Raw genomic sequence first — 26,844 nt, 5'->3', positions numbered from 1 at the left:
GCTTGCTTGGTTGCCTTGCATGCCTCTTTAATGCTTTGGAAGCATATGTTGCATGCTCCTGGTTTTGACCATTTGTGCATGCCCTTGTTTTGAGCCATTTAGATGCCATCTAAATGGTCCTTCGGGCCTTACATTAATGTCCCAAAACTCTGTTTTTGGTCCTTCCTTTCATGCCATGTTTGGTCTTGCTTAATGTAGTCCAATGCTCCATTAACTTGCCTTGAGCATTTGGGCCATTTGTTGCATGCTTGGCTTGATTTATTGCTCGGTTTGGCACCATGTCTTAGCATGATTTCAATGCTTATGTTGCATGCTAATTGTCCATGAATGTCTCTTTCAAGTGTGCTTGAATGTTGCTTGCTTTCTGCCTAAGTGTTGGGTCTTAACATGTGTGTGTGTGCATGTGTGCTTAGCATCCATTTTAGGCATTTATGGCCACTGTTTTAGGCCTTATTAGAGCTGCCTAATTCATGTATAAGACCATCTTGCCATCCATTTGCATTGCCATATGTATGCTTGTATGCTTGCATAAGTGCCTTGCCATGCCATGTTGCATCCTTAGCTTGTATGCCTAGGTTGCATTGCATCTTGCATGCATTCCTTGTCCCTTGACTTGTGTGATAGGGATTGGGAGTTTTGTTTGATTGGTTTGCATACATTTGAAATCAAAGTTGCATACTTGGTTCTTTGGGCCATCATGCATGGAAATGCGTGATTGGTGGTCCGAGAATCGAGGCACATGTCCCTTTGAGTCATTACAATGATAAGAGACATGGTTGGTGCATACATGCTTTGAATTGTGCTGCCATGCCTTGTTTTGCCCTCTGTTGCTGTGAGTTGCAGGTCCAGCAGACTTTCTTTGCCGACCGGCAGTGTAAGGTGCCGGCAGATTCAATTTTGTGCCGATGGACATATACCAGTGCCGGTGGTGATTCCACTCAGCCGGTGGTACTCCCTAGTGCCTAGGGATGCAACCCTGAGGTTTTGACAGCCTCCAGAGGAGTGAAAGAAGGAAAACAGAGGCAGCTTGCGCATGGCGGCGCGCTTCCCGAGGCATTTTCCTGTTTTAATTAATTTATTTAATTTGTTAATTAAATTAGTTAATTTGTAATATTAATTAGCTTGCGTAGTTAATTAATTTGTAATATTTATTCGGTCCCTCCGAGCGAGGGCAAATTTGTAATAAGTGTGTGTGGGTGGTGTGTATGTCTTCCAACCTCACTTCTTTCTTCCCTTTTACTTACTCGCTTTAATGGTTAGTATTAGGGCACGTTTAATTTAGCATACCTTATGCTATGCATGTGTGCATCCATGCATTTGTATTGCATGCATTAGGCTCGGTACATCACGCTAATTGCATCAATACTTCAATTCCCAAACTGAATACGTGATAATTGTGCATTTTCACATGACATGTTTAGGATAGCCGAGCCTATTCTAACAACACTTTGTATGCGATGCATTAGGCACTTAACATGGACTTGGATCATGCATGTTTGCTAACAAGTTCTCTGTTTTGGCACGGAGTACGATGTAAGTATTTATGCTTTAGCATCTCGCATGTGTGTGAATGTTAACATGACAGTATGCTTGCCATGCGGCTAGATGCTTATGTGTTAAATTGTTTTGAACGCCTGTGGGTGAAGGTTGGATTGTTTGAGTTGGAAGAACTCATTGAAATCCGTGTTTTAGCCTACTTGCGAGTAGCAAATTCCAAAGCATTTTCAAAACGAACGGATATGCAATGTCTCTTTCCAAATTAGGCAATCTAGTCTATACTTGTTTGCTGCGCGCATAACATAGTAATTCTAGGCTAATAATTTGTTTAAGAACACATAAGGTTTTCAAAAACGGATATCACGGTTAGTAGAGGCCGGTCTTCGGACCGGGCGAAAGGGGGTGCTCATAGCTGACCTTCCCCGATCGTACCCAAGCTCCCGAGCCGAGACAACTCCGGTGATGACGGACATGTGGCCTTCGGCACCGAGTCAGGGTTTCCTAAATTTCCCATTTAAAAAAAAATATTTAGGTGGCGACTCTGTATCTGGCAAAGCAGTCCATGTTTGGCACTACTTTTTCAAAAATCTGTTTCTCAAAACGATTTGCCAGATTTGGACTCTTTGGTTCAGATTAAGAACCGTGACACAAGTCGAGTCCGAACTGTAGTAACCCCAAATGAACAGAACGGGACTCACCCTCCCGGGGCGTTCGGGGGACGTCTACCGTTTCTGGCGACTTCGCTGGGGATTTTTAGAGAGTTTGACTCGAACTCGTGATATCCTGTTTTGATCTCATTTATGTGTTTCTTTGCATTGCATGTGCATTGGTGCGCCTAGGAACACAGTGTTTGCCATCTGCCATTCCTGAACGGTTTGCCGGAGGCTTGTCTTGTCAAGGCATGTCCGTAAGGCTGACCGGCTATGGGCTCTGACAGTATGGGAACACAAACCCCGGTTTTACCGGGGCACCCCTTTTGACCATTCGACCTAGTGCATATTCGGATCCATAGTGACCATTCCAAGCTAGGACAGGTTGCTTACCCGATGCTAAGTTGTTTGAAACCGCTGTGTGCATAGTGAAACCCTAGTTCCTGACAAAATAGGACAGGAAAATCCTACCCCAACATAGGGGTGATTTAAGCTCTCTTTTACTTGCTGTGTGCTTTTAGAGTATATCTCTACAGGAACGCATATACCAGTTTGCAAGTTTGAGTATCGGGCCCGAAGGCGCCAGAATCAGTATTGTTGAGAATCAGTTATCAGGAATCAGTTATCCGCGGGTATCAGATTCAGTATTTTGGGAACAGAAATCTGGGAACAGTGATCAGCAGTAGGGTACAGTTGTTTGGCTACACCCGTGTTTGATCAGTTTGGGCTGAAATGCTGTCTGTTTTTCTTTTAGTTCATAGAGTTGCAGAGTTGATACAGAACAGTCAGTGTCTCCCCTTGCTGAGGCAGGATTTATGGCGGCACAAAATTCAGAAGAAATTGTGGTTATGACGGCTGCATTGGAGCAGGGGACCGCTCCGCAGAGTGAGGCCAGCATCAGTATGTCATACCCGCCCAGGTCGCCCGTTGTGCACCCGGTTTGGGCTCCTCAGTTATACCAGGCTCGTGAGCCCACCACCTTTGAATTGATGGGGATGATAGGCGATCTCCAAAGGTCTGTGGCAGACCTCGCCTATGGAATGTCGGCTTCACCGCCAGCGGCGCCGTATGCCGGGAATTTTGTACCACAGGAGCCCCCGCTACTGGGGCGGATTGTGATAGAGCTCAGCCAGCCAGAGGTGGCTTCCGGCTATAGCCACGACATGCCAGTATCAACCCCGACCCTTGATCAGGCTGAGGCCAGGGGAAAGGACAAGGCAAAGGTAGACGCCGACCCTATTGAACAACTGCTGTGGGCAGTCGAGGCTCTGAAAGTCAGAGGAATGAACAAGCAACAAACATCTACGATCGTGACCAAAGCTGTAGATGACGCTTTCCCCGCTCCAATCAAAGGCAGTTCAAGCCAGGCAGAAAACCAGGATGGGCCCCGTCATACCCAGACAATCCCTGTAGTTCCCAACCCTGCACCGGGAAAGGTTCAAAAAGCCAAGGCAGCGCCAGCTGATCCTTTCGCCAGCGCATCTGGCAAGAATCCTCAAACTGCAAAGTACCTGCCCCGAGGGCGCAGGGTCTTTCACGACCTCCACATGCCTTTGTCTAGGGCATTGTTAATATTGGCGAAGAATGGGCATCTTAAGCCTTTGGAGCCCCGGCCACTCCCGAAGAATCTCTCCACCACTCATGATGCTACTTTGTACTGCGCGTACCATCAACAGTCCGGTCACAGTACCGATGGATGTTCCCGCCTTCGTCATGAAGTGCAGGATTTGATTGATAACAAGGTTATCCTACCACCTACCTCAGGCAAGCCCGTCACCACTCAGTTGTTGGATTTCGAGGGCTCAGATACTGCGAGTATGTAAAGTGAACCGCCTGCGGGCAACATTTGGTGTGTTTTTGAAGCGTCTGGCACGCATTTTTGAGCATCGGTGAAACCGAGTTTTGTAAATTCTGGATTGGATATCGAGTCAGTCTTTTGTTTTTGAGTCTGTCTCTTTGTCTTGAGTCAGTCTTTTTTGCTTAAGGGTCTGTCTGGTTGTATCGAGTCAGTCCCCGTTGTATATAATACTAGGTGATTCTGGAGTTGTTGCCTCGAACACCGTTTTGTTTTGTAATTATTATCTGTTTTTGTTTTGAGTCTGTTTCTGCCGAGGGGCCAGTTGCACCAACAGAGCCGATTGAAACAGCTGCTGCTATTTCAAACTTCATGATCGCTTTCAGCATAAGTGCCAGAGAATTTGATTGGGCTGACAGTACATCTCACCTGCTCTCCTGCGCGCCAAACTCATTGCATTAACCTAAGTTTTCCAAAAAACAAACCTTTTGAACACTGCGGTGATAAAAATGAAGAGGAAGGGATTCCTCGGGTTTTGCAAAATTTTGACCATTTTGAGAGAAAGAGAGGCGTGCTAAGCCTTTTAATGAATAAAATCATGCTTGTCGGCGTGAGTACTGAGAAGGACCCTGGCCTGATCCAGATTGGTTCCACACTATCTTCGGCGCGAGCGATTCGTCGCTTTCTTAAAAACTTTCAAAAACAAATGTTTTACGCGGCCCTGTGAAGACCTGTGTGGAATCGCTCTTGAGATTGCGCAGCCTAGGATCGCTCTCAGCCTCAAGATTCAACCTATTTGTTTTCCGAGTTTGAACCCGTTCAGAAAGTTCAACGGACAAACGCCATGAAAGGCCCGTGTGGCCAGTTTTGAAGCAGCCCTCGAGCAAGAGGCACCAAAGCCAAATCAGAATGAGTGGATCTCGCCGGAAGAAGCTCGTGGAGCAACCGTGATGGATACTTCCGCAAATCAGCGCAACAGCCGTTCTCCTGGACACAGAGAGGCTTCAATTCCAAAAAAACATTTGGCATGGACTTGTTACACTTTTACCCTTGAGAGGCTCACTGGGCCGAAAACCCGAAAGGGCGACCCAGGCAAAAGTTAGAGCAAGAGAAAAATACAAAAAAGCAAAAATACAAAAAAGAAGAAAAGAAAAAATGATGAAAAGAAAAAAAAAAGAAAAAGAAAAAAATGCAAAAAAAAGAGAGGAAATAGAAAATGAAAAGAATCTCGCAAGGTCGAAAACCCGCATTGGGCGCCTTGGCAAAAGTGAGAGCCAAACAAAGAGAAGGTTAAAATACCCGAGTGTACCTTAACCGGAACTACATGAGGCTTGATTCCCATGTTTGGGATACGTAGGCAACTTCATCATGAAGTCCAGCCCCCAACGCCTTCATAGCGTCTCAGTCCATGCAATGGTTTCAATTTCATCTCAAAGTCCAGTCGCCAACACCCTTCAAGGTGACTGTGTCCATATATTTGTTGTGATCGTCTTCGTCATCGCTGTGTCCAAGAGCTCGACCACCGCCAATGAAGACTGTCTGCGGATTGCTGCGGCACCATCCCAAACAAGGGGCAACTTTCCGTTGCCACAAGCCGTCATGAGACGCCATTCAAACTAGGGGCAACTTTCCGTTGCCTCCCCCCCTTCAAACCAGGGGCAATTTTCCATTGCCTCCGATCCGAGGTTGCGCATCTCAAAGAGTAAGTTCCATGCCTGTTGAGCATCAGCTGTTTGAAAAATAGTTTTTGAAAATTTTTACTGAGGTCGACTATTTTCTCGAAAACTATTCCATTTTCCAAAATCGGACCATTGTCTTGGACCCAAAAAAGGAAAATTTTCAATGCTTACTGCCTGACTTGCACGGTTTTCAAGTCAAAAATCGAACAAGTATGTTAATCCGACTCTCATTTTGATCAAAACTGTTTTAGTAAAAAGCAAAAACAAAGAATGGTTAAAATGATGAACTAGGGGGCACAGTTGAGCCAAGCGTTCTGTCTTTCCCCCGTCATCAACGTACTTGCCAGAAGGGCGCTCTACCCGCCGGAAGAAATAGCCGTGAGCTAACGGCATTGGGCTTGAACCCACACCGTTCTATTTATCCATCAATCACCCCGGGGAGGGATGAAAAATGAGAGAATGAAGAATAGAGAGGTGTAAGTTGAGAGAAAAGTGAGGAAAAGGGTTTTGAGAGAAAATCCGAGTTCGAGAGCCGAGTGATGTGAGAATCACAAATCAGAAAGGGTGGGAAACAATGCCTAGAGAAACTGGCTCCTCGTGGTCCAAGGTCCCCCATCTTCGCTAACGCGTCTGTATGTCGTGTCTTTGGTTTTGTTTACCTCAACCCTTGTTTTTGGTCTTTTTCGAGCGTGTCTCGTTGTGTTTAGGTCGTGCACCTGTATTTGAGTCCTTTCCGCTGTGTTCAGTTATAGGCTCGGTATCCCGGTTTGAAAAACCCTCATTCAATTTCAAAAATCATTTACACTCGGAATGCTGTGCCATTCTCTACATTTGAACGTGTTTCGACTCCAACCAGTTCCATCTTTGAGCTCTGTCTTGTCAGATTGGGCTGTTTGTTTGAGAATCGCCGTGTGCAGAATGAATCGAATGTTGTGTTATGGGCTGTATGCGGATTAATCCCCAGTAGAGCAAGGGCTGTGTGTCCAGAATCAGGCAGTGGGCTGCTTGGGTTATTTTGCTGTTGGCTGTTTTAGTTATCTGATTATTACAGTGCAAGTGTTCAATTTTCAGATAACCAATCAGTTCCATTTACATTGAGGTGTAACATGATGAGATGTGATGCAATGCATGAAATGTGTAAATGTAAACACTTTTTCAGATAAAAAGTCCGTTTCATTTCATTATCTTTTTGAATGTACAAGTTTTGGAAACAAAAATCTGTCTGCGGCAGTACAAGGTAATCTATCTACCAACAAAGAGAAAAGTACAGAAAGAAAAGATATCAAAAATCTGCATCTATGTCCAGCGACTCCGGGGGGTCGTCAGTCCGTCCTAGTCCTCTTCCTGGACGAGGGTCCAGGAGCATCATCAGCATCGTCGTCAGAGCCCGAGCTAGTGCCTCCTTCGGTCTCCTCCTCCGATGACTCGGACTCCGCCTCGGCCTCCACCTCTGACTCCTCGTCGTCGTCATCATCCGGGACTGGAGCTCGCGAGCTACTCCCAACATGAGTACGCCCTCCCCTGGTACGGGGAAATATCCTGCCCTCCTCATCTCTCCCCCGAGCAGGGACGGAAGGTCCGGCCGGAGCACCTCCCGCCATGGGAATCTGGAAAGGAGGCTGAAAGAGTACACAAAAAGGGAAATGCATCAGTATGCCGTGAGCAGTTTATCAGTGCAGAATGCAGTGTGTGAGTACAGTGTATGAATGCCGTGAGCAGTTTAACAGTGCAGAATGCAGTGTGTGAGTACAGTGTATGAATGCCGTGAGCAGTTTAACAGTGCAGAATGCAGTGTATGAGTACAGTGTAAGAACGCCGTGAGCAGTTTATTAGTACAGAGTACGGTGCAGAATGCAGTGTATACAGTGTGTCAGATACTGTGAGATCAGTGTATCGGGTGTTGTGCCATGCATCAGATTATGCAAGTCAGTATATGAATGGTTTCAGGCCAGTGTCAGAAGGACATACCGGTATGCTGTAGACGGCTAGGAGGTCAAAAGTCCGCTGGAGCATCCCCATCATCGAGGCATTCATCGCCAACGACTGACGGGTGTACCCAGAAGAAGCCTGCAAAAGTATCAGATGCATCAATATTCTGTGGAATATCAAGTACACTGAGATGAATGACTGTACGAAGTGCAGTGATACATACCGGTGGTAAGTCGGGGACGTCAATGAACTCGTGACTAGCCGGTGGAGGGGCGAAGGGGATATGATAGATCGACCCACCCTGCCCCTGGAAAGTCAGTACAACGGGCAGGGCAGGCCAGCCAACTCCCCGTCCTCCCTGCACTCCGCCCCTGCCACGGACCCGGGCCCTCCTCTCAGCCCCTACTTCAACTCCCGCTCCGGCCCCAGCCGCCGATGCTACAGGCCTGGCTCCCTCTGCTTGACGGCCGCTCAAAGGTCGCATCAGGTACGTCCGCACGTACTCCTGATAGTCGTCGGTGCCTCGGAAGTCGGCCTCCTCCCAGCCGATGGAGTAATCATCCAGCTGCTCAGTGGTGAGCCCCTCGGTCTCCCTCATCTCTGCAGGAGGGGGAACCGGGACTATCTGCTCAGGTAACCCGCGGGTCTGGCGTAGAAAACGCTCCCCCAGGTACCAAGCCCGACAGACCGGGCCCTCTAGCAAGATCCGGAAATGCGAGGTCTCCTCAGCACCAGGGAACCGACCCCGCATCGCCGACGGCAAGGAAGCCCATGGCCGCCAAGTGATCTGAAAGTGACAGACAGTTTGTTATCGACTGTTATTGAAATATGCAGTGGGAAAGCGAAGCTAAATAAACTGAAAGTAAAGCATACCTCGGCCGGGGTGATGGTGTCAAAATATCGACGGAAGAAGCCGAATGTCTCCCGTGGTCGCCGGGTGCATCTCCCGTCGAAGCGACTCGAGAACGGGACAGCCGGAGGAGGCTCCGCGACTGGCACGGGTGCAAGCCTAGGGAAGTAGGCGTAAACCCACAACTGCAAAACAGATGTCAGTATGACCGTCAGATAAAGCAGAAATAGCAGAGCCGTGTGTTGTGCAGTGTATTGTTTGCAGTGTACAGTGTGAGCAGTGTACAGTCAGTGTAAAGCAGAATGTATGTGTGTGCCGTGTGTACAGTATACAGCAAGTATAGAGCAGACTACAATGTGTGCAGTGTACAGAGTACAGAGAATATCGGACAGAAATGAAAAGCGGAGAAGAAGTATACCTCCCAAGCCCGCCAGTAGCCTCCAAGCAGCTGGCCGCTGCCGCGAGAAGCCGAGCTCATGTATCCATAAAGGGTGGCCAGAGCAACACCGCCCCAGTCGTAGTGCAGGATGTCCCGGACGTCCACCAGTGCGCTGAGAAGGCAGAGAGGCACGGTGTTCGCCCGGTCGGCGAAGATGGTAGTCCCAAACAAGAACATGAGGAAGCCGCGAGCATACCTCTCCTCGTCCTCCGGGGTCATCTGCTCCTCCTCCAATGCGGGCTGGACCCGAAACTGGACCTCGAACCAGGAGTATCGGACGAAACCTGGACGAGCTAGTGGTGGGGCCTCCCCCAGTAGATGGACCTGAGCGGCGGTCCACTCATCCATGTCGGTGTCGAAGGGGATCGGATCACCCCCTACCCCGATGCCTGTGAGCATCGAGAAGTCATAAGGGGTCATCGTCATGTCCCCTGCAGCAGAAAAGTGGAAAGAATCGGTGGTGTCCCACCACCTCTCCGCCAAAGCAGCAAGAAGAGGTCTGCATGTGGAAACCTAGAGAGCCCTCGGCAGAAGGTGCCAAAGCCCGCCCGGTCCACGATGCGTTGGACCGCATCAGAGAGCTCATCATACCACTCCCGTGCACCAGTATTCCCATACCCGCGAATGGTATGGGAACCCTCCTGCAAACAGAAAATGACAATTGCAAGACAACATTCAAAGTGCAGTTTTGAAGGGACAGATATGGCATGTATGCAAGTTTGTCAGAGTCAGGCAAATACCGAGTGCCGGTGTGCTTGCAGTGAAACACGTGTGCTGTGTCAGCGTGTTTGGATATTTCAGAACAGATATGGCATGTGTGCAAATCTAACAGATTCAGACAAATACTGGGTGCCAGTGTGTATGCAGTGAAATACAGTATGTGCCGTGTGTTTGGGTGATTTAGGGCTAGTGCAGTGTGTGTGCATATGTCAGTCTCAAACAGATATCAGTTGTATATATGTTTACAGTCAACTACGGTCTACGGCGTATCAGATCTCAGCAGTTAGAGTATACAACTAACTATGACAGTTTTGTATCCTACATTGCAGAAAGTAAAGCAGAAAGAAGAGAGTTACCTCGGAAGTGCCGAATGAAAGGTGGGAGGTAGGCTCACGCAGCAGTAGCTCAGGCGCCACATGCCTCTCAAAGCTCCGGAACTGACGCAGGCCGTCTGGGGGCAGAACATGGATCGCCGGCCGGTAGGTCGCCGGGTCGAACGGGCGCTCGCTCAGTGGTAAGAGCTCGACCCCGGGATCCATCTCGTGGTCCGGGGGAGTCCCGCCACGTGGAATGTCGTCCGCCATGTAGAAAATGATGTGAAAATGGTCGGGAAAGGGGAAACCGGGCCGAAATACGAAGAGTCAACCGGAAAGTCAACTCCCGAGAGGGTCGAAAATGGCCGGGAAGACCGGAATGTAAAGAGGCACAGGAATGAAGAGGAAAGTGAGGGGGAACAAACCCCGAAAAGGCGAGAACGCCAAACGAGGCGCCGAAACAAAAATGTGATCAGTGGAAAATGTCCGAAACGCGAAGAGAATCGCGAATTCGACGACGAAATAGGCGTAGAACGCGAAGAAACGGGCGAAAAATGAGAGAGAAACACTCTAGAGAGAGAGAGCAAGGGTTTTCGGCGGTAGGGAAGTGAGGAAATAGGGCTTGAAGCCCTATTTTATAATGCCCAGGGTGAAAAGACAAAACTGCCCCGAACCAGCAACTGTTTGCTGGTCGGCAATGTTTTGTGCCGGCCGGCACTTTTTTGTGCCGATGGACTTATTTTGATGCCGGCGGCCAGCCGGTGGCCTCCCCTTCCAGCCGGTGGTGTTCCCACAGCTTTGTTTAGGCCATATGAGGAGTTTTGGGTCTTCATAGCTCAAGAAAGTGCAAGAAAGTGCATCTCCGACGCTCAACCGGCCTCCGTTCTGACCGCGGGCCGTGTCTCCAGTGCGTGGCACTCGAATTCGTGCAAGGTGTATCCTTTTTGTATCCTTTTAAATTCAAAGTTACCCCATGTGTGTGTTGCACGAGTTCATCACACTACTTCTGTGCATTGCATCGCGCTGTCGCGCGCCACACATTTGCATTGTTATGCACGTGTTACATGCGTTGCAACACGCACCCCTTTGCATTGTCGTGCACATTTCTCATGCATCATCATTGCATTTCCATTCCATGCATTGTCATGCATTCCGGAATACGTGCGTTGTTGCGCATTTAAGCCCATTTACATTCCGTGTGGCATGCGTGTCACACTTGGCATCGCACTGTTTTGTGCATTTCAAACCTCGCGCTGTTCTGCGCATCGCACTGTTTTGTGCATTTCAAACCTCGCGCTATTCTGCGCATCGCACTGTTTTGTGCATTTCAAACCTCGCGCAGTTCTGCGCATCGCACTGTTTTGTGCATTTCAAACCTCGCGCTGTTTTGCGCATCGCACTGTCTTGTGCACTTTTCCGGTCTGGCGAGACCTTAAACACGCACGGTCTTGCGAGACCTTAAACACGCACGGTCTGGCGAGACCTTAAACACGTACGGTCTAGGAGACCTTAAATCCTTGGGAGGTGTGAAACCTCCGGTGCATTGATGTGCACGTTTTTTTTTTTTATTTGGCATATAAGTCCATTTGCATCAACTTACATTCCATACGGCATGCGTGCCTCATTCTTGCATTGTCATGCATATTGCTAACAATATTGTACCTGTTAAGTTTGTTTTCTTTTCAGGAACGATATTGTATGTACGGTTCATTTGAGGCTGGAGCGACCAGACGAACCGGACAGGTATTTAGCGGTCTAGCAAGACCTTAAACACGCACGGTCTAGGAGACCTTAAATCCTTTGGAGGTGCAAAACCTTCAGCACATTGTCACGCGTCTTGTAAATACCCCCATGGTCTGGCGAGACCTTAAACACGCATGGTCTGGCGAGACCTTAAACACGTACGGTGTAGGAGACCTTAAATCCTTGGAAGGTGTAAGACCTTTAGTGTTCGCATTGTCGTACACTTCGAGAGCAGCGTGTTGTCGCGCATTTCATGCAACATGCATCACTTGCATCATGTGCATCTCAAACAAAACAAACAAAAACATGCATTGTCATGCATACATTTTGCATTCCGGTCTAGGAGACCTTAAATCCTCTGAAGGTGCAATTCCTTCGGTGTTTGTCGTGCCCGAACGACTTTCGGTGGTCTGGTAAGGCTACCTGCCTATGCTTGCGATGAGTTCCTAGAAGACCAACTGGGACGGTGGAAACTAGAGTTCGAACGGCTTATGCCTAGAACGCAAAGGTTCGGGAGTTCCGAGACTAAAGTCTGGTTTAAATACCCAGAGGTTTACCCTCGACTTGAAATCTGTATGGAAGCCCCATAGGTGGAGGCGGCATGTCTACGCCTCAGTTCTGGATACTGAACCAACCTAGTATATCACCCTGTTGGTAAGATAGGGAAAGTTGCAATCATAGTCATTGCATCATAGTGCATTGTCATGCATTTCCATTGTAGCTTGCATGCATCCGTTGCATTTTCCCCAGTAGGTCGCATTGCACTGCATTGTCATGCATGTTGTAAATACCCACTCCATTGCATATTTGTAGATATTGCATTTTAGCTTGCATGCATTCATTGCATCACCTTCCATCCATGGCTTGCGCCTTTCCAGGTTGAGCTTGGTCTGGTATGTGTCCTTACTTTTCATGTTCGCGCCGATTCCACGCTGATATGTTGGTTGAGGGTTACGGCACCTTTTCTGTGTTACACATGACCTGTATGCGTACATACCTTTCCTAGGCAAGATTTGGTTTGGCCTGCGTGCCGTATCCATTGCTATCTTCCTAGCATATTTATCCATGTATTACATTGTAGTGTAATTTTTGCATCCGGCATTAGGATCGTAGTCCTTTCTCCAGCGGGTCGTTTCCCCACTTATGTCAATTCCACCCAATACTTGTTCTTGCGTCTGTCTACAATACTCATAGTTCAGTTGACCGTTCTATGGTAGATAGACTTGTTATCACCATTAATCTATTTGACATAGGTGTGGTTTCGAACCGTTCGTGATTGGATCACGATTCAAATGCTTTGCATGTAGTTTGCATTGTTTCAATTACATTGCATGTTTATTTGCATTGTTTATACATTGTTTTGTATATATTGCATTTCGTTTTGCATCCAATTTGCATTGTCATGCATGTTGCTAACAATATTGTACCTGTTAAGTTTGTTTTCCTTTCAGGCACGATATTGTATGTACGGTTCATTTGAAGCTGGTGCAACCAGACGAGCCGCACAGGTATTGTATCTCCCGAGTGAGACGTTTTGAGAATTCCATAATTCTCTTACATCCTTTCTGCATTGTAGTGTAGTTTGGTATGCTAGCTTAAAATTGTCGCATGTTTGCTTCATTACAGCTTTCTTTGCATGATCATAAGTTATGCTCGGCTTCGTGCATTGTCTTGCATTTTGCCCCTGCCTTCGGGCGCATACCTTGATTGTCTTGCATGTTTGTCTAAGTCTTCGGCCTTGTCAAAAATGGGTCGTCTCTGGGCTTTGACATTCACTCCCGTCATTGTTATGACTTTCGAGTTCTGTCAAAGAGGGGCAACTGTAGACACCCCATTTTTGACCGTCCTCAAGACTTGGACGTCACTGTTTGAACACTCGGTGATTATCCATGTTTGCGTTCGTTTGGAGTTCCCGGAGGCCTCGGCTCGCGTGCCTTGCCTCAGGATCTCCGAACTCAACCGTTTAGTGTCTGGTTTTGCACCAAACACTTGCATTTTGCCCTTGAGAGGCAAGGTGGGGTTTGTAGACCATCCCCACCCACCACCGGCATTGGCTAGAGGCCACCGGCTGGTTTTTGCTGCCACCGGCAATATAGTTTGCCGGCCGGCACTATTTGTTGCCGGTCAGCATTATTTGTTGCCGACCGGCACTCTTTTTGGCCAAGATAGCATTTTTGGCCGGCCGATTGCTGTTCATCTGCTTTTGCAGATATTTTTAGACAGCTGTCTTGCTTTTGCATCCCTCCATACACGTGTATGGAGGGATCCCCCTCTTGAAAAGCTTGTCTTGTAAGCTTTACAAGACAATATAGAGAGAAGCTCTCTCTAAGGCAAAAAAAGAGAGGCTTGGTTAGAGACTTAGGATATTTTGAGAGCAAGAACAGCCATTGTTAGGGTTTGAGTTCTAGGGTTAGAGTTAGATACACACTCTATGTCTCTTTCCCTCTCTTTTGTTCACTAGGTGCTTTGTGTCTTACTATTGCACACAAACACCTAGTGTTTCACCTTCCTCTTGGAGTTGAGGTTCTAAAGAGTTTGTTTTGAAGTTTTGGTGTTGGATTCAAGCTCAAGGAGGCCATTGGAGCACCATTTGTGAAGGGGTCTTCAAGGGTGAGATTCTAGTCCTTTTTTTCCCCATTTTTGCTTTGATTTTATACCTATCTTGGAGCTATTTTTGTGATTATTGTATAACATAAAAAAGTTCTGTTTTTAGGCCCTATTTATTGTTTATTAAGAGTGTTTTGTTGTTTGAGGGTTGTTGACCACCCTTAGGCCTCAAAAGGCCTCATTTTGAGCCATTTTGTGCTAGCTCCGGGATTTTGGTGTTGAGGTCTCTTCACCACTGAAATCTTGAGGGATTTCAGTGGTGAAGATGATGCTTTGAAGTCCCAAGAAGGAGAGGGCCACCCCCTCTCCTTGTTGTCCTTGAAAAGGGCATGTTTTGGCCTCTTAAGGAAGCCCATGCTTGAGTGTGTGTTGAGCATGTTTGGTTTGTTTTTCATGCTTATATATCCATAATATAACATGATCTTAGGTTGGTTTTGGAACTCCATGCATGCTTAGCATAGTTGCCATGTAATGCCTTATTTTTGCCTTAATGTGCCTTAGGTTGTTAGCCTTTGTTGGAGCATGTTTTAGGCTTAGTCTTGTGAAGATTTTGTGCATATCTTGCCATGTTTTAGCTCTGTCCATAGTCGTTTGGGTTGATCTTTGCATGCTTAATATAGCTCCTTTGTATTTGGGCTTGTTGGCCTTGAGTATGTGCATGTGTAGCATGTCATCTTTGCATTGTTTTGGTGATTTGGGATCATTCTACATGCCATTTCAGTCCCATTTCCATGCTTGCTTGATTGCCTTGCATGCCTCTTTAATGCTTTGGAAGCATATGTTGCATGCTCCTGGTTTTGACCATTTGTGCATGCCCTTGTTTTGAGCCATTTAGATGCCATCTAAGTGGTCCTTCGGGCCTTACATTAATGTCCCAAAACTCTGTTTTTGGTCCTTCCTTTCATGCCATGTTTGGTCTTGCTTAGTGTAGTCCAATGCTCCATTGACTTGCCTTGAGCATTTGGGCCATTTGTTGCATGCTTGGCTTGATTTATTGCTCGGTTTGGCACCATGTCTTAGAATGATTTCAATGCTTATGTTGCATGCTAATTGTCCATGAATGTCTCTTTCAAGTGTGCTTGAATGTTGCTTGCTTTCTGCCTAAGTGTTGGGTCTTAACATGTGTGTGTGTGCATGTGTGCTTAGCATCCATTTTAGGCATTTATGGCCACTGTTTTAGGCCTTATTAGAGCTGTCTAATTCATGTATAAGACCATCTTGCCATCCATTTGCATTGCCATATGTATGCTTGTATGCTTGCATAAGTGCCTTGCCATGCCATGTTGCATCCTTAGCTTGTATGCCTAGGTTGCATTGCATCTTGCATGCATTCCTTGTCCCTTGAATTGTGTGATAGGGATTGGGAGTTTTGTTTGATTGGTTTGCATTCATTTGAAATCAAAGTTGCATACTTGGTTCTTTGGGCCATCATGCATGGAAATACGTGATTGGTGGTCCGAGAATCGAGGCACATGTCCCTTTGAGTCATTACAATGATAAGAGACATGGTTGGTGCATACATGCTTTGAATTGTGCTGCCATGCCTTGTTTTGCCCTCTGTTGCTGTGAGTTGCAGGTCCAGCAGACTTTCTTTGCCGACCGGCAGTGTAAGGTGCCGGCCGGCAACCTTTTCTCTGCCGACAGATTCAATTTTGTGCCGATGGACATATACCAGTGACGGTGGTGATTCCACTCAACCGGTGGTACTCCCCAGTGCCTAGGGATGCAACCCTGAGGTTTTGACAGCCTTCAGAGGAGTGAAAGAAGGAAAACAGAGGCAGCTTGCGCATGGCGGCGCACTTCCCGAGGCGTTTCTTGTTTTAATTTATTTATTTAATTTGTTAATTAAATTAGTTAATTTGTAATATTAATTAGCTTGCGTAGTTAATTAATTTGTAATATTTATTCGGTCCCTCCGAGCGAGGGCAAATTTGTAATAAGTGTGTGTGGGTGGTGTGTATGTCTTCCAACCTCACTTCTTTCTTCCCTTTTACTTACCCGCTTTAATGGTTAGTATTAGGGCACGTTTAATTTAGCATACCTTATGCTATGCATGTGTGCATCCATGCATTTGTATTGCATGCATTAGGCTCGGTACATCACGCTAATTGCATCAATACTTCAATTCCCAAACTGAATACGTGATAATTGTGCATTTTCACATGACATGTTTAGGATAGCCGAGCCTATTCTAACAACACTTTGTATGCGATGCATTAGGCACTTAACATGGACTTGGATCATGCATGTTTGCTAACAAGTTCTCTGTTTTGGCACGGAGTACGATGTAAGTATTTATGCTTTAGCATCTCGCATGTGTGTGAATGTTAACATGACAGTATGCTTGCCATGCGGCTAGATGCTTATGTGTTAAACTGTTTTGAACGCCTGTGGGTGAAGGTTGGATTGTTTGAGTTGGAAGAACTCATTGAAATCCGTGTTTTAGCCTACTTGCGAGTAGCAAATTCCAAAGCATTTTCAAAACGAACGGATATGCAATGTCTCTTTCCAAATTAGGCAATCTAGTCTATACTTGTTTGCTGCGCGCATAACATAGTAATTCTAGGCTAATAATTGGTTTAAGAACACATAAGGTTTTCAAAAACGGATATCACGGTTAGTAGATGCCGGTCTTCGGACCGGGCAAAAGGGGGTGCTCATAGCTGACCTTCCCCGATCGTACCCAAGCTCCCGAGCCGAGACAACTCCGGTGATGACGGACATGTGGCCTTCGGCACCGAGTCAGGGTTTCCTAAATTTCCCATTTTAAAAAAAATATTTAGGTGGCGACTCTGTATCTGGCAAAGCAGTCCATGTTTGGCACTACTTTTTCAAAAATCTGTTTCTCAAAACGATTTGCCAGATTTGGACTCTTTGGTTCAAATTAAGAACCGTGACACAAGTCGAGTCCGAACTGTAGTAACCCCAAATGAACAGAACGGGACTCACCCTCCCGGGGCGTTCGGGGGACGTCTACACCCGCTTTGATTAGCAGGATAATCTTTCCCAAAGGCCACTCCAGTTGTGAGTTGAAACCAACCAGTGGCGAAGTTGCCGGGGCCAAATCTGTATCCCGGAGCTTGAGCTGTTTGAAAGCATCGTAGTACATGATCTCGACCGAGCTTCCCTGATCGATCAAGATCCGTTTGAAATCAAATTCTTTGACGCGGAGTGTAACCACTAGGGCATCGTTGTGCGGCGTCTGGATGCGTTCTAGGTCTCTTGAGGAGAAACTGATCATATCTTTCTCTTCGGTCTTCCCCCTCTTAATCGTAGGCTGAACCGACAAAACTTCCCTCATGTGCTCTGCCTTCTTGATCGTGCCTCGGAGCTCACATACACGCGCCGGTTCCACTATGCCGTGAATGACATTAATAACCCCTTGGGGAGGCGCATCTCGGTCATCCGGTCCCCGCGGGTCAACCGGAGCTTGACTGGCCTTCACGCCGCCATCAATGTAAAGGTCCAAGTGTCCGGCTGCGACTAGCTCTTCCAAGTGTTGCCTCAAAGGCAAACAATCCTCTGTCCGATGGCCTCGCTCCAAGTAAAACGTGCAACGGTACCGCGGATTGAAGCCCTTTTGTCCGTCGCCTAACTTAGCAGAAAACCGGACATACTCCTCGTCACGGATTTCACTAAGTATGCGATAGATTGGAATCTTAAAGACCGTGGTGATGCCCGTCCTTGCTTTCAACCTTCTGTTTGCTTCGGCTACGTCATCCTGGGGGTAGTCATCCCGGTCATTTCGACGTCCCCTACCCGGTTTTTGCGATTCGAACTACGGTCCGATTCCTCAACGCAGTCATTTGAACGGCTGGACTCTTGTTCGACCGCGTGCACTTTGCCAGCCGACCGTTTGTTTGTTGCTACAGGAGTTGCCTTCACGGTAGATGCTAACGCATCATCCTCCACTCGGATGTGCTCATTGATGCGCTACATTAGTTGGCCCATGGATGTCGGCTGCTGCATGGTAAGCGAGTCCCGCAGTCTATGTCCGATCGGGAGACCATGCTTGTATTGTGTGATTGCAAGGTTGACCGGGCAATCCAAGATCTCGTTGAAGGTCTCCCAATATCTGGAGTTTTATGCCTTCAATGTGTCATTTGGTTCCATCTTGACCTCAGGAGGTGATCAATTTCCTTTGGTGTTTTGGTGTTGGTTTTGAAGCGCGTCACAAAGGCTTTGACCAACTGCTGCCACCTTTCAATGCTCCCCTCCGGTAACCTCTCGAACCATTTCAAACCCAGCTCGCCCAAACTTGACAGGAAGACCAAGCACATAAGAGCGTCATTCTGCCTATGTCCGGCCATGACCTGTCAAAAATGACTTACATGCATATATGGGTCGGTTTTTCCGTCATAGAGCGTGAACTTTGGCTGGTGAAAGCCCGCCGGAAGCGGTGCGGTCTCTATATCCACGGAGAATGGGGTGGCACTCAGCCTCGCCAAGTCTGTGTCTCCAAGGAGAGGCGCGACTATGCGGGATGGAGGCATTTCGACCTCCTCGCTGGTGTGAACCCCATAGGATAGCCGCTGGAACGCCGGCACCCTTTGAGCCTCCCGCCGGCGAGCCTGTTCCTTCAAAACTGCCCGCAAATCCTCTGAACGAACGGAATAGGAGCACCTCGACGTCGTCACCGGACGTGAGGGCTGGTAAGTGCTATCTTGCGCACTGGATTTCTCTACATACACGTCGGAATCTGCAACCTTGTAACTTCTAGTGATAGAAATGGAAGGAGTGTGCCGCTGACTCTGACTGCCTGAACGGCGGGGTTGGGTGCGTTGATTGTGGTCTCCCCCTCCAGCTACACCCTTCCCTTTAACATGCCGCTTCAACTTCTCCATCTCCGCCGCCATTCGCCGGATGACGGCGTCCTGGTCCCTTAGCTTGTGCTCCAGACGTTTGACGTGTGATTCTCTCCGCCGCCGATGACCGTCTGGACTCCGTGAATGACCATAACTTCGTCCGCGCTTATCCCGCGCGTCTCTTGAGTGTCCTCCTAGAGAAGTCTCCAGGTCCGCCATCGGAGGAATGATGGTGGGATGTCCCTCTCTCTGTCTGCCCGACTCCGGGGTAACTCCGTCGACGGCGGACAGCGGAATCTCTTCGTTGTTCGCCATGGACGGTGATCAGACGAGCCTGGAAGACAAGGTTTTGTCTGCAAAGTTCCCACAGGCGGCGCCAATTGTACGGGGAGCATATATTCAGGCAAGCCCGCACTCCTTTCTTCCAAGCTCCTACCAGTCCGATAGACTTGCGAACACAACGACGGTGAGCTACCCGGCGGTGTGTGGCCGGAAAACCCCTCTGACGATCAAGTTAGATACACACACAGGGATAGAGAGGGAGAGAGAGGAGGGTGTTGAGTGTTTGTCTCACCAAATGTTTTTCTCCGTCCAGCATGGGGGACGCATACATGCTTATATACCTTCTGCGCCCTAATTCTACCCTCAGTGCTCTCTTGACACGTAGTACTACATCCCATCCGTCAGCACAAATCCTGCAGTACATCACCTAACCCAACTGCCAGCCCGCTCTGCTGGGAGCTCGGTAGCCGGGGTACAGTATCACGGCCGCCGACATCCAAGCTGCACTTCATGCCCAAGTGTAGCAATAGCCGAGCTCCGTCCCTATCGTGCTCGACTGTATTTCAGCGAAGTCGAGCTCCAGAAAGGTCACGCCGATCAACCAAAGGCTTTCCTGCCGAGCTTCGGACACGAGCTTCCTTGCCGAGCCAAAGGTGTATGCCTTCTAGCCAGGCATCGCAAGTTGCATGGTCACCACCGGTGCAAGTAGTTCGGCCACGGGCCGAGCAACCCCAACTCCGGATAAATCCTAAGCTACCTCGGCCCAACACGCCCTTGGGCCTTCAACTTGCTCGGCTCTTATGTCGGCCTAATTCCAGCTCATAAATCTCCCTCTCATATATATATATATATATATATTTGTGCCCCAACATGTATGATGTTTCATCAAAAATATTAACTTAATTAATTGATGATTTAAAAAAAATTGAATTAATATCAATAATTTTAAATGAGATAATTGTTCAAATTTAAAATGGCACAAATAAAATAGTTTGAGAACACAATATGATTTTTTTTTTCATTTCTTTTTATGATTGTAACTTGTAATGGTACATACTTGTAAAGATTTGACAATCCACACAGGGTTGAATGAAGAAAGAAAAAGGTCTATAAGGATTTAAATCAACGGAAGTTTTGTAGAGTTCTAATTAGAGTTGTTAAAGTGCAGCTTTAATGAACTGTTTATCTATAAATAAAAAAAAATAAAAAAAAAATAATAAAGTAAAAGATAAAAAATAGGAAAAAAGAAAATAAATTAGTGTTCCATTAAAACCTTCTTTTTAAAGGTCTAAATTATTTTTGTTAAATCAATGATCATTAGGAAAAGTTGAATTAGATGTTCCTTTTAGAGGTCTAAATTATTTTTTTTGGTTAAATCAATGACCATTAGGAAAAGTTGAATTAGATGTGACAAAATAGAGAGAGAGAGAGAGAGAGAGAGAGAGAGAGAGCGAGCTTGTCTTCTATGGATGCATACTCACAACCTGTAGGGCATGGGCAGGGTGTGGCTTAGGGATGAATCCAAACATGAAAAGGGCTTTTGTGTGCATATGAATCCTTGGAATCTAGCTAGCTAGCTAGCTATGTAGGGGTTAGGGAATCGTTTTATTCCAAAAACATGACCAAAGGTTAAAAAAAATTGCTATCTCATAATTCTATGGCTACAAATTCGACACCATGAATTTACGCTATGAAACACGTATATTTTAAAAATAGTGTCATATAAGTATCAGATATTTATTGAGTGTAGGTATACGTATCGGTACGACAATATATGTATCGATTGTGGTAAAAAAGGATTTGGTATGTTTTGTTCATTTGTGTACGGTATAGATACGGTGTGGGTACGGCATTGGTACATTTCGGATACATCAGGGACATTTTTTTTTCTTCTCTCTCTCTCTTTTTTTTGCCCTTGCAGATCAGCAATTATTATTATTTTTTTTTTTTTTGCGCCTTTACAGATCAGTAATTTTGATATTTCTCTGTTGTCCTGTCTATCTGCATAAATTGTATAAGCATATTAACAAATGATTTTGATATTTTTAAAAAGCAATTTGTACTAAAAAAAATAACAAGGCCTACAAAGGGTAGTTTTGTGTATGACTATGCATCATGCTTTTGCTTCAAATCTTCTTAGAATTTCTTTATAAAATCTTTAATCATAACAAACTTTTAAAGTTTATGCACAAAATATTAAAAATTGATACTATATTAGTTTATTAGTAATGATTGGGAACGATGCAATTTTATGTATTATGCAAATTGCAATTGACAACCTGCCCCAATTGAGATTTTTTTTTCCTTTACTGTTGGCAATTAATTTTAAATCTTTCTTTGGTCTCCTGTTATTTCTTTGGTCTCACCCTATAAAAATAGCAAATTGATGAGCAAAAAGAAAGATTTTAAAAATAAATTATGATCACAAATTTACAGTGCATAACATGTCAAAGTGAGAGATTTCACAAATATTATTTTTAACGCTTAATGGTTTTAAATTATAGGAAAATGAGTAGTTCTTTTTTTAGTTTTGATATTTAATTTTAATTTGTAGGTTGGATCCTTTAACCATAATTATATTTAATATATATATATATATATATATATATATATCGATGTACTGCAGTCGTACCCTTATTATACTTTTTTTGAGTTTTGCCGAATTAACATACCAGCACTCGTACCCGTACCGTACTCGTATCTGCACCCGTGTTTTCTTGAATTTAAGCCTATATTTAGATATCAAATTTGTCCCCTCCCAAAAAAAAAAAAAAGTAAAGTAAATTATAAACACACCCCTTCAGATTTACTTAAATTATAAATTATCTCTTATAGTTTTAGAAATTACATTATGTCTCTAAGGTTTCTAATTTCATAACAAATAAGTCTTTTTATTAATAAATCATAAAGTTAATTCATAGTTTTTAATAATGTTAAAATTTTATTTCAATTAATAATTCAGATAATTTTATTATTGTATAGGTGAATAGTTAGAAATTTCACTTTTTCAATTAATTCTATTAAATAAAAAATTCTGACTGGAAGTATTTGTAATTTTCCAAACTACATGAGGCAATTCATATTTTAAGCAAACTTTAGGGGGCGTATTTGTTATTTACCCTATAAAAAGAAAAAGAAAATGACAAAAGATATGGAATTACTTATACATTTTATTTTTCTAAGAACTATCAAACAAAAAAAATTAAAATTTTGACATACATGTTCATTTTCTTCATATTTCAACCACACAAAATAAAGGAATATAACTTCTTTTATTTCATTTTCATTTCTTATATTTACTCTCTTTTTTCTTCTCTTTTAACAAATTCAAACTTCAAAAAGGATATTTAAAAAAAAAATTAATAGATGGTGATAGAGAGCTAAAAATATGAAACAAACAAAAGTACAATTCTTGTATTGTTAAACCCAGAAAATGGCATAAATCCCATTTGTGTTATATGAAAGGAATTGTCTATGAAACACAAATTTAATCATTCATAAAGAGAGTTCATTTGGATTACAGATAATTAGATATACACGATCGTATCATATGGTAGAAATTGAATTGTACTAAAGAATAGCATATGCATTCCTGGAGGAAGTTTTTCAAAATATAATATATTTCAAATTTGTAAATGCTAAAATATGATATTGCACTGAAGTGGGGTTTATGTATCTAATTTTTAAGCCTACAATTGGAGCTGTAGAGTGCATAAAAGTCATTTTGTGGCCATTGAATCCTATCTCTCTTCTACTATTTTTTTTTTAATTTTGCAATTAGTGCATTTTTTTTTTTTCAAATAAGAGGAAATGTAATTTTAAGCCCAATAAGCATTAAGGCCTGGTTTGGGAAGACTAAGGGGTTGTTTGGGATTATCTAAATAAGTGTACTTTTTGTCTTTTTACGAAAAGATGTACAGAAAAGTAGAGAGGTAATATGATAGAAAAAAGATAAAAAGATGGATTATTTATAGAATGCCAAACTTGGCCTAAATAAGTTCACACTTTTTATTTTTTTATCTTTTTTGGGTCACATCAATCAATATCTTCTCTCTGTTTTTCTACACATCATTTTATAAAAAATCAAAAAATATATTTATTTAGAACATTCCAAACAATTCAATGTTTAAATTTAATAAAATGAAAATAGAGGATGATAGTGGTGAGGATGGTGATCATCTTCATACTTGTAATTGTGGGTTTTATAGCAATAAGATAGTTGTGGTAGGTGAATTTTTCGGGTGCATTTCTTCTTTATCAATGTGGGAGGTTAATTATAAATACGTGAAATATTATATTATATTAAATTTAATAATTACTAAAGAGACTAAATCTCTAAGATCATTATAAGAAATAGTCCAAACATAAAAATCAAAAATCAAAAATTAAACATTGCAAATGATTTTAAACTGTTCTTTACCAGAGTTAAATCCTTAATCTCATATGAGAGAATGATACTATACCACCACTAAATTAAAGGTCAGACTTTACTATTTCGAGCTTAAACACAACCATTACATGGGATAGCTGCTGTGCATGGGCATAACAACCACTGTTGTGTGGTCGTATAAACCAATTTCGGGACTTGTTTTCATGATTTGAATCTTTTAGAGTATATCGAGTAAAATATACTTATAAAAAATCAAAATCATTGAATATCGTTAATCATTTTATCAAATTTCATTTGTATCTATAAAAATAAATGACAATTATGATTTGCGGTATAAAATTAAATACAAATATAAATGAGAATTAATGATATGATTAATTTAATTTTTTATAAATATATTTTATTTAATATATTTTAAAATATAAATAAATTTAATTATTAAAACGGATCTCAAAATAAATCGATGGTCCGCACAACTATTTCCGTTGTTAAATGGTGGCATTTTGTAATTTGAAAGCCATATATGTAAATTGCTATAGATGGACAGCCTACTTTTTCTACAAAAACATGCATGTAAATTTGCTACAATGTTTGCAAATATAGAAGAGGACAGCCTACGTTTTCTTTCAAATTGGTCAAAGCAATCATGTTTTGTGTGTTTTTGTTTCTTTTAAAAATGGCCACCTGTTTTTTTTATTTGTTTAGGATTCATCTATTAATTTTTACATTTAGGAGTTATTTAGAATGACTTAAATAAGTATATATATATTTTTTTTATAAAAAAATATACAAAAAAATAAAGAGATGATATGATGAAAAAAGATAAAAAAATAGATTATTTTAGAGTTGTCAAACTTGACCTTACTTTTCACACTACTATAGATTACCTCTAAAATGAGTGTATTTGTATAATTTTCATAATTAAAGTGTGAATATGAATAAGTTTATAGATTAGGAGATAAAGTGATATCCAATAATAATTGAAGAAATTTTAGTGTAATTAATCTTTTAAAAAAATAAATAAATAACTACTTTGTAAATAAAAAAAAAATAGAAAGTGTCAGGCCTTTATAAATTTTTTATTTATTATTTTTTCTTTTCAACTGATAAGATATTAATGACAATCAAACTAGATCATTAAAGCCTAGTTTGAAGTTAACTAATACGTGAATAAAAATGTTATGAATTTTAAATAATTTATTAAATATTTATTATTGGTGTGGGACCTACACAAATTCATATGTGTATGGATTTCACGCCCATATAATAGGTTTGGTAAAATATTTATTAGATTATTTGAGATCCATAATATTACTCTTAAGTGAATTTGGCCCTGTTTGGTGCAGCTTAAAAGCTGCTTATTTCAACTTTCAGCTTAATTTAAGCTATTTTGATGTGTTTGGTTTAGTTTATACCTTATAGCTTATAACTTTTTGGAAGTCAGAAATCAGCTTATTCTTTGAGTGGGGCAGGAGATGCTTAATTTATAAGTCAGAAATCAGCTTATGTTCATAGTTATAAACTATAAGCTGTTTAAGTATAAGTTATAAGTACTTTTTCTCAGCTCTACCAAACAGGACTTTTAATAAGTACAATTTAATAAGCCAATTTACATCATGTTTACTAAGGTTCCGTTTGGGAAGTTGAGATTTGAGCATTTTTGACTAAAATAGTCAAAAAAAAATAAAATAAGTTTTTTAATTTAATAAGACAAAATATCACATTCAACCCATAATCATTACCTTTCTTTTCTTACAAAAAGTCAAAAAAATTAAAAAAAAAATTTCTAAACAAGACTTTTTAATTCTAAATTAAAATAATAAAAAAACAAAAAACCAACTCATTCCCAAACAAGCCATAAATTTTCTCTCCACAAGAATAGAAAATAATAATTAAAAAAAGAGAGAGACCCACCGACACTCCTTGAAATTATGAAAAAAAATATTTTAATAATCACACCAACTTCAACTTCTAATTCAATAACATTAATTTAACCACATTAACAAATGTCATAAAATTATGGACTTTGTTTGGTTTGTTTTTTATCAAAAAAATTTGAAAAAAAAAATTTCTAAAATTTTGTTTGGTTTAGTGATTTTGAAAAAAAAAAAATCAAAATCACTATCCGTCTCTTAGGCCTCGTTTGGAAACAGGCTAATTTAATAATTTTTTGACTATTTGGTTAAAATATGAGTTAAAAAAAATTAGTATGTTTGAGATGACTCTTTGGCTTTTTACGAAAAGATGTGTAAAAAGTAGAGAGAAAAGAGAATCTTTAACTTTTTGGTATAAATTGTTGACTTTTTGGCTAATTTAGTAACTTTTTGACTAAAAAGTTCGATTGCCAAACGAAGCCTTACACATCAATTAATCACTTTTTTTCTCTCATCTCTCCTTTTCAATAATTTTTTCTCTCACACACATCTACTCAACTATAACAAAATATCAAATCATCTCAAACTCTCACACTTCAAAACTATTTCTAAAATATACAACCAAACAAACTAAAAAAAATTTAAACTCTTTTTTCAAAAAATTTTTAAAAATTTATCTCCTAAAACCAAACCAAACACACCCTATACTTTTACCCTTTTATTGTTATAAAAGTATTATTTTTACCCGTCCTTTTGTTCTTTATTTATCCAAAACCACCATACACCTTCGTATCCATCCACTACCACCATGCCAATCAACCAACGTGACATAATCACAATGACCACTATAATTGACACTTAGACCAAGTTTGGGAAGACTAAAAAAGTGTACTTTTTGTCTTTTTGGACTAAAAAATTGAGGTTGAAAATATGGATGTTTGGGTTAACTTTTTGACTTTTTATTGAAAAATGTGTAATAAAAAATTGTAAAAATTGATTTGTAGGAAAAAAATTGAATTGGGAGTTGTGCAGCCGTAATTGTTGACTTTTGGTGAATAGTGTTAACTTTTTGAGTAACTTTTTGACTTTTTAGCTTTTTTGGATCTTCCCAAACTTGGCCTACTTTCAAATTGAAACCTCTTTTACTTGATTACTGTCACTGTTCAACTAATATTTTCATGAACAATGCTTGGGACTCCCTTTTGGGGGTCACTCCCTCACCCCCCATTTGCCACGTGGCGGGCGGTGATTGGAGGAGTAGGAAAAAAAA

Source organism: Camellia sinensis, chromosome 4 (genome assembly GCF_055761805.1).
Source record: "Camellia sinensis isolate YWXY chromosome 4, ASM5576180v1, whole genome shotgun sequence".
NCBI lineage: Eukaryota > Viridiplantae > Streptophyta > Magnoliopsida > Ericales > Theaceae > Camellia > Camellia sinensis.
The sequence above is the reverse complement of the archived record's forward strand: the minus strand, read 5'-3'. Positions refer to the sequence as shown.